Source organism: Xiphias gladius, chromosome 3, assembly GCF_016859285.1.
Source record: "Xiphias gladius isolate SHS-SW01 ecotype Sanya breed wild chromosome 3, ASM1685928v1, whole genome shotgun sequence".
NCBI lineage: Eukaryota > Metazoa > Chordata > Actinopteri > Istiophoriformes > Xiphiidae > Xiphias > Xiphias gladius.
Window position 1 is genome coordinate 10819220 of NC_053402.1, and position 6219 is coordinate 10825438.

Consider the following 6219-nt stretch of genomic DNA (forward strand, 5'->3'; position numbering starts at 1 on the left):
AAGGCTTTCTAAAAAAAGTCCTGTGACAATGCTGAGTCCTCACCCTAATCATCAATATCATCCTTCCATCTCTGTTTTGCTATGTGCACCAAAGAGTCTGCAGAGTGTGATCCCAGTGAGCAGCGAATGATACTCAGAAATCAGTCGGTGGAGAGACACCCTGACACTTTGTTTCCAGAGGGGAAGGAATCAATCACCCAGAGGAGTGAGGCTGGTTATTTAGCGGGGACCCAGTTCACTGTAGTGAGTGTTGGTGTGTAAAACCGTCACTTGGTTTGCATGCCTTCAAGGGACAACAAATTTGACAGAATGTAATTGAGTCTATAAAGAGGAACCACAGTCCAGAGAGTGAAGCGCCTCGAGGTTTAGAGGTAAGAGATCGTGTTCAATGTGAGCAGAATGTTACATTAGAGTAAAGCACAAAAAATGAATGACCATGTTATTTTCTTTTTCTCTAATGTATAAATGATGCCTGTCAGTGTTAAAGCCAACATGGACTAGTTGATAAGTACAGGGTGCTTCGGCCCAGACTGCCCTCTATCTATTTATGTAACTCAGATTTAAATTCAGATTTGCTGAATTTGCATGATTATGGTTAAATACGGTTTTGCCAAAGCAGGTTTTACGTGATTTACAATGTAAGTATAGTAATTCTGAATGTCAGGGGCAAAAAGGCAGAAAAAGGTTTCTACCAAACTAGAGTGGCACTCAGTAGAGCACATACTCCACCTCCACAAAGGCCAGAGTCAAACAACATGCACCAGACTTCAGAGGAAAAAAAAAATCTAATTCACAGTGAATTATCCCGTTCTGCCACAAAATTGAATGGGTTCTTCCCTGACCCAAGCCCCATCCCTCCACCAACTTCAGTGAAAATTGGTTCAGTCCTCATTGCTTAATCCCGCTTGATAATAAACCAACAAACAAACCAACACAGAGACATGGGCGAAAAAAACATTACCTCCTTGGCAAAGGTTACTATCTACAATATACAACACTACTGTAGATACAGTATACCAGGGGTCAGCAACCATTTGGACCTGAAGTGCCAGTATGAAATGTTCTTTAGTGTGCTATATCAACATTACGTTTAATATTAAGTTTATTACACCACATCAACAAAACATTTCCAACAGACCTGGAATTTTATTCCATCCTCATAGGCTACGTGCAATTTTTAAAGAAACATTTTGCTCTCATTATCAGGATATTGTAATGATCACATTAGGTCATTAACCCCACCAACCTCCCACTCATCTTGTTCATCAGCAATAAACTAACCACCCTAATGCTTGTAAAATTTAGAACTGTCGGAGAGTCAGAGCAGATCGCTCAACTATGAAGTTAATAACATTTACCACCGTAGCCATAACCTCATTAAGATCTGAATTTAACATCTTTGTCAAAAACAGAAAAGAGGAAAAAAAAAGAACGTTTTTTTTCATGTTTCAGCTATTTGTTTTACAGACCACAACTTTTCTGTCCTGATTCGCTCTCACTGCTCTCATCATCATTGTTTCCAGTCACAGCAGGCAGCTGTTTTCTGTGAAACAACCACTTCACACTACCTGCTCGGTGTTAAACAGCAGACAGAAAAATGAGCTGGTGAACATAGTGAACCAGAGTAGACCTAAAAGGAGAGTGAGTGCCCATGTTGCTCTATTTCTGCTGGATTTGTAAATAGGCAACTCTATTTTATTACGTTCACCATATAATATCATATCGTAAGGTGATAATATGTTGTCTTTACAACTTGTTCTGCTTCCTCCACATGGCCAAAAAATCTATTAATACTGCTTTAAGACATACTTAAGGCTTGGTTTGATTTTTAGTGATTTTTTTAAGACCTGATTTTTATAAACTAGATTTGATCCAGACTTTATGTTCCCACAAATTTCACCAATTCTTACAACAGATGAAGTCTTGTGGCACGAACATCAATGATAAAAAGAATCAATGTCCTGATGAACTCTTTTTAGCCCCAAACCAAGTCTTTTAAAAGTGGATATGTGCGGATACTGAGTCCAATCTGATACTTACATTTATGTAAATGTTGATTAAATAACTTGTGTATCTGATACACTGAAATAACACAGCTGTAGAAAACTTAATCTCACACACCTTTTTTTTTATGAGCTTCTGGATTCTTGGTCATGGTTCAAAAATATAAAGTTGAAAAGCTTAAATTGTTGACATGATATGAATGAAAGTTCAATGGAAGAGTTCCACCCCCGCCAGTGTCGGTACTATTGGATCTGTTAGAACTATAGAAACACTCAGCTCACTCGTGGTTGTACAGTGGAGGTTCTTCCCTCACAAACTATCTTTGACAAGTACTGACAACAGTACATTGTGAAGCTGCTAGCTTAATGTTGAACATTAAAAAAAAAAAAAATTGAACATTAAACAGGAGGATAAGTGTAAATTATGTGCTAATCATGGAACAGAGTCCCTTTCTTATTATTATTAGTTTTAGTATTAGTCATTTTATATTGCAGATTTCACCTGGATTTTTATGAAAATTTTTTTGAAATAAAAACTAAAAATGTTGAGCCCTACACATAACTCAGGATGTATTTCTGACAGATACGATAGAAATATATCCACTCCTATGAATTTAGTTCAAATATCGGCCAATGTCAGTTGATTCAATATCTAAACCCTTGTCTTCCCAAATCAAGAGGAGCCACGGTGATCTCATTTTGAGCTGTAACCTTTATCCAACTGACCACTGTGTTCTTCTTATAACCAATTCATAAATCACACATGATGCCTGTCACACAGAGCAGAGGTGCTGCTCAGGTCTGGTGACACCGCTGCTTGGATTTCTGCTTCAGCAGGTCCGGCTCTCATCAAATATCATTCAAGAAGATAATCCCAGTGGTGGTAGGATCTCTGCTCCGAGATATGGGAGGTTTGCCATTTATCTCTTCTTGTCTGGTTTGTGTGTATTTGTGTGTGTGTGTGTGTGTGTGTGTGTGTGTGTGTGTGTGTGTGTGTGTGTGTGTGTGTGTGTGTGTGTGTGTGTGTGTGTGTGTGTGTGTGTGTGTGTGTGTGGCTACCTCTCTGTCCTTCTGTTCTTCTGCTGTCTGCTCCTGTCTGCTCATAAGGCTTTGACCCAGAGGAGAAGAGCCTATTTTAAACACCCATTTTTGGATTTGGTTGAGGCTAATGCTTTAACTAATAGTTCTGGCTAGATTAATTCATGTTAATTTATTGAAATAACTGTTAAAACCTGGTTAAATATGAGTCTACTGATATTTAGTTTAGTCATGATTTTGTCATTTTATTTAACAATTAACTATTAATTAACTATTTATTCAACAGTTATTTTACATTATTGATATTGACACTTATTTATTTCTAGAACATTTTCCTTGAAATAACACCATTATCATCATCATAACATCATAATTAAGTATCTGAAAATGTATTTTCCATATTTGTTGTAACAGTATGCTTGCTTGTTGTCATATTTTTCCTTTTTTTTGCATTTTTGACTGAAACACTCTCTAGGGTATGATAGGAATGAATTTAGGAATGAATTCATATTAATTCACTGGAAGTACACCAACTGAACAAAGCCTCAGTTCCCTAAAATAAGTACGACATTACACAGTTCTTTCCAGGGAATAGCCTATGAATTTATAGTTAAACATCAGTACATTTCTAGGACATTGTAGGAAACTATGGTACCCTTGAAATAAAGCATTACCGGACAAACATTCCAAACCTGGTAGCCATTTCACAACAGTAAAACAATATCAAAACTTCTGTAAAAAAATTTTCAATTTATGAAAAATAGTCAGTGCAAGTAGGCATTCTTGGTACGTCCTTAAAATATATATTTTTTAATGTGGCTTTTGTCCCAATCGCTGTCTCCTCATTTCGTGTCATCTCTATACTTTTGACCATCCAACAAAAACAAAAAATGTCCAAGTAATTTTTTAAAAAGGTATGTATTTTGATAAAGTAAAAGCATGTATTTTGGTAAAAAGTATATTTATTTTTCCACACCACGTACTTTCACTGGCAATGACTTTAGTTATAATTATCACTTTTCAGGGTCTTTTACTCCCATTGTGTCCTTTGGAAAAAAAGGAGTTTCATGGATATTTAAGTCATGATTTCCTTGAATAAACTAACAGGAGAGAATCTCTCACAGAGCAATGAGTCTAATCAGCAATCATCTGCAGCACAGGGGCAACTGTGAATAAAACCCAAAAGGATTAAGAACTTGTAATAGCGGTGCGTGAGCAGGAGGTAGACAATCCGTAATCCATTGAGAGAAAGAGACAGGGAATGAAAAAGAACAAATCAGGGTGGCGATGGAGGAGGAGGAGGAGCATTTGCGTCATGCCGTTGTGACTTTCCATCATAACATATGGAGGAAAGGAGACTTAGGTGCACAAAGCAATCCCTTCTACCCCAGCTTCTACCGGCCATGGCTCTCTGTTCAGCATAAATTACTGCAACCAAAGACAGAGTGTAGCCTAGTGTACAGTACATCAGTTGTACATATGGCCACAAATGCAGCACTGTGTACAGCAAATACACATCAGCATTAAATGTGGCTGGTTCTGTTGCGTGGCACAGATTGAAGCTCAACACAGAAAATGATTCACTCATCCACTGGTTTTTACAAGTGATTAAAATGAGCTTTGGCACACACTGCAGGGTTTTTCGGAAGCGAACAGGAGGGGTACGGTCATTAAAAACCTGTAGACAAACGTGCAGCAGCTGAAATTTTTCAGGCTAGTTTGTGACAAGACAGTTCTGCAGGCTGGAGGTTAGGTTTACCACTTGCTGTCATCACCTCAGCTGTTTGGAGACAGAAAATCCAAAGTTTGGGAACACTGTTGAGTTGAGGGTTTCTACATCTGCCAATGAAGCAAATGTGCTCGTAAAATCCTGTTTAATGTCCCTTTAATAGAGCAATAAATCTCAAAATGCCACAACACACATTAGAAGAAGGAACATTTCCTATTGAGACCTTAATTTATTGTATAACAAGACTAAGAGTTTACAGCCATTCATGCTCTGTGATGTTGTACTTAAGCACAGCGGTGCTTTTAGCTAACATCATCATGCTAACATGCATTGATAATGCTAACATGTGTAGCAGCTATAATGTTAGCATCTTAGTTTGTTGTGTTAGCATTATAGCATTTGCTAATTAGCACCAAATACGAAGCAGAGCTTAAGCTGATGGGAGAGTCATTATTTTTGAGGATATTTGGTCATTAAACAAAGTATTAGACTGATCAAAATGTTGACCTGGTGATGGTGCTACATGAAAAATTAAGAATAATCAAAGGTGTTACACTTTCATGTCATCCATTCAATAGCTGTTGAGTTATTTCACTCAGAATCAAAATTGTGCTGGCAGCACTTGAGGAGAAGTCTGAGGATCTCTAAAGTTATTAACATTCCTTCTCTGGGAACCATTAATTTCTGTACAAATTTGGTGCAATCCAAGCAGTAGATGTTGAAATATCTCACTGGATAAGTGAAAATTTTGACCTGCTGGTGGCACTAACAGAGAAGTCTGAAGTCCACTAAAGTCATTAAGATTCTTCCACTGTGCACTATGAATATATGCGCCAAATATTATAGCAAAGCATTGGATAGTTGTCAAGACATTTCACTGGAGAAAAAAGTCAGGAGATCACCAAAGTCAGTAGGCTTCATCCTCTGAGGACCAAGAATGTCTGTACAATCCATCCAACATATGTTGAGATAATTCAGTCTGGACCAAAGTGGTCGACTAAAAACTATTAAATACTGTGTTTCAAGTTAGGATTGGGGTATTTTCCCTCCAAATTCCCTTCTCTACAAAAATTTTGTCGTAGGACACCCTCACCATGAATTCAGCTGAGGGATTCCTGCTTGTTAAACACATATCAAAAGTCTCTGTCTAAAATTAGATACATGCAGTTTAAAACCATATCACGTTGTCTGACTTTTGCTGGCATAGATTTGAATTTCACTGTTGAATATTATTGAAGCTGAGATGTCTTGATCCTTTTTACTTATGAATAGTAACATTTCACAGAATGTCATCATCCTCTGAATGTCAGAAATCGACATCACAGGACTCCAGACTTACTTTTCCACTGCTACCAACAAGTTTCAAGCTTAAACTGTGTTGACCTGGTAACAAGTTAGGAGCTTCTTGCAATGGAAGGGCCACATTGCCTACAATACACACACAGCATA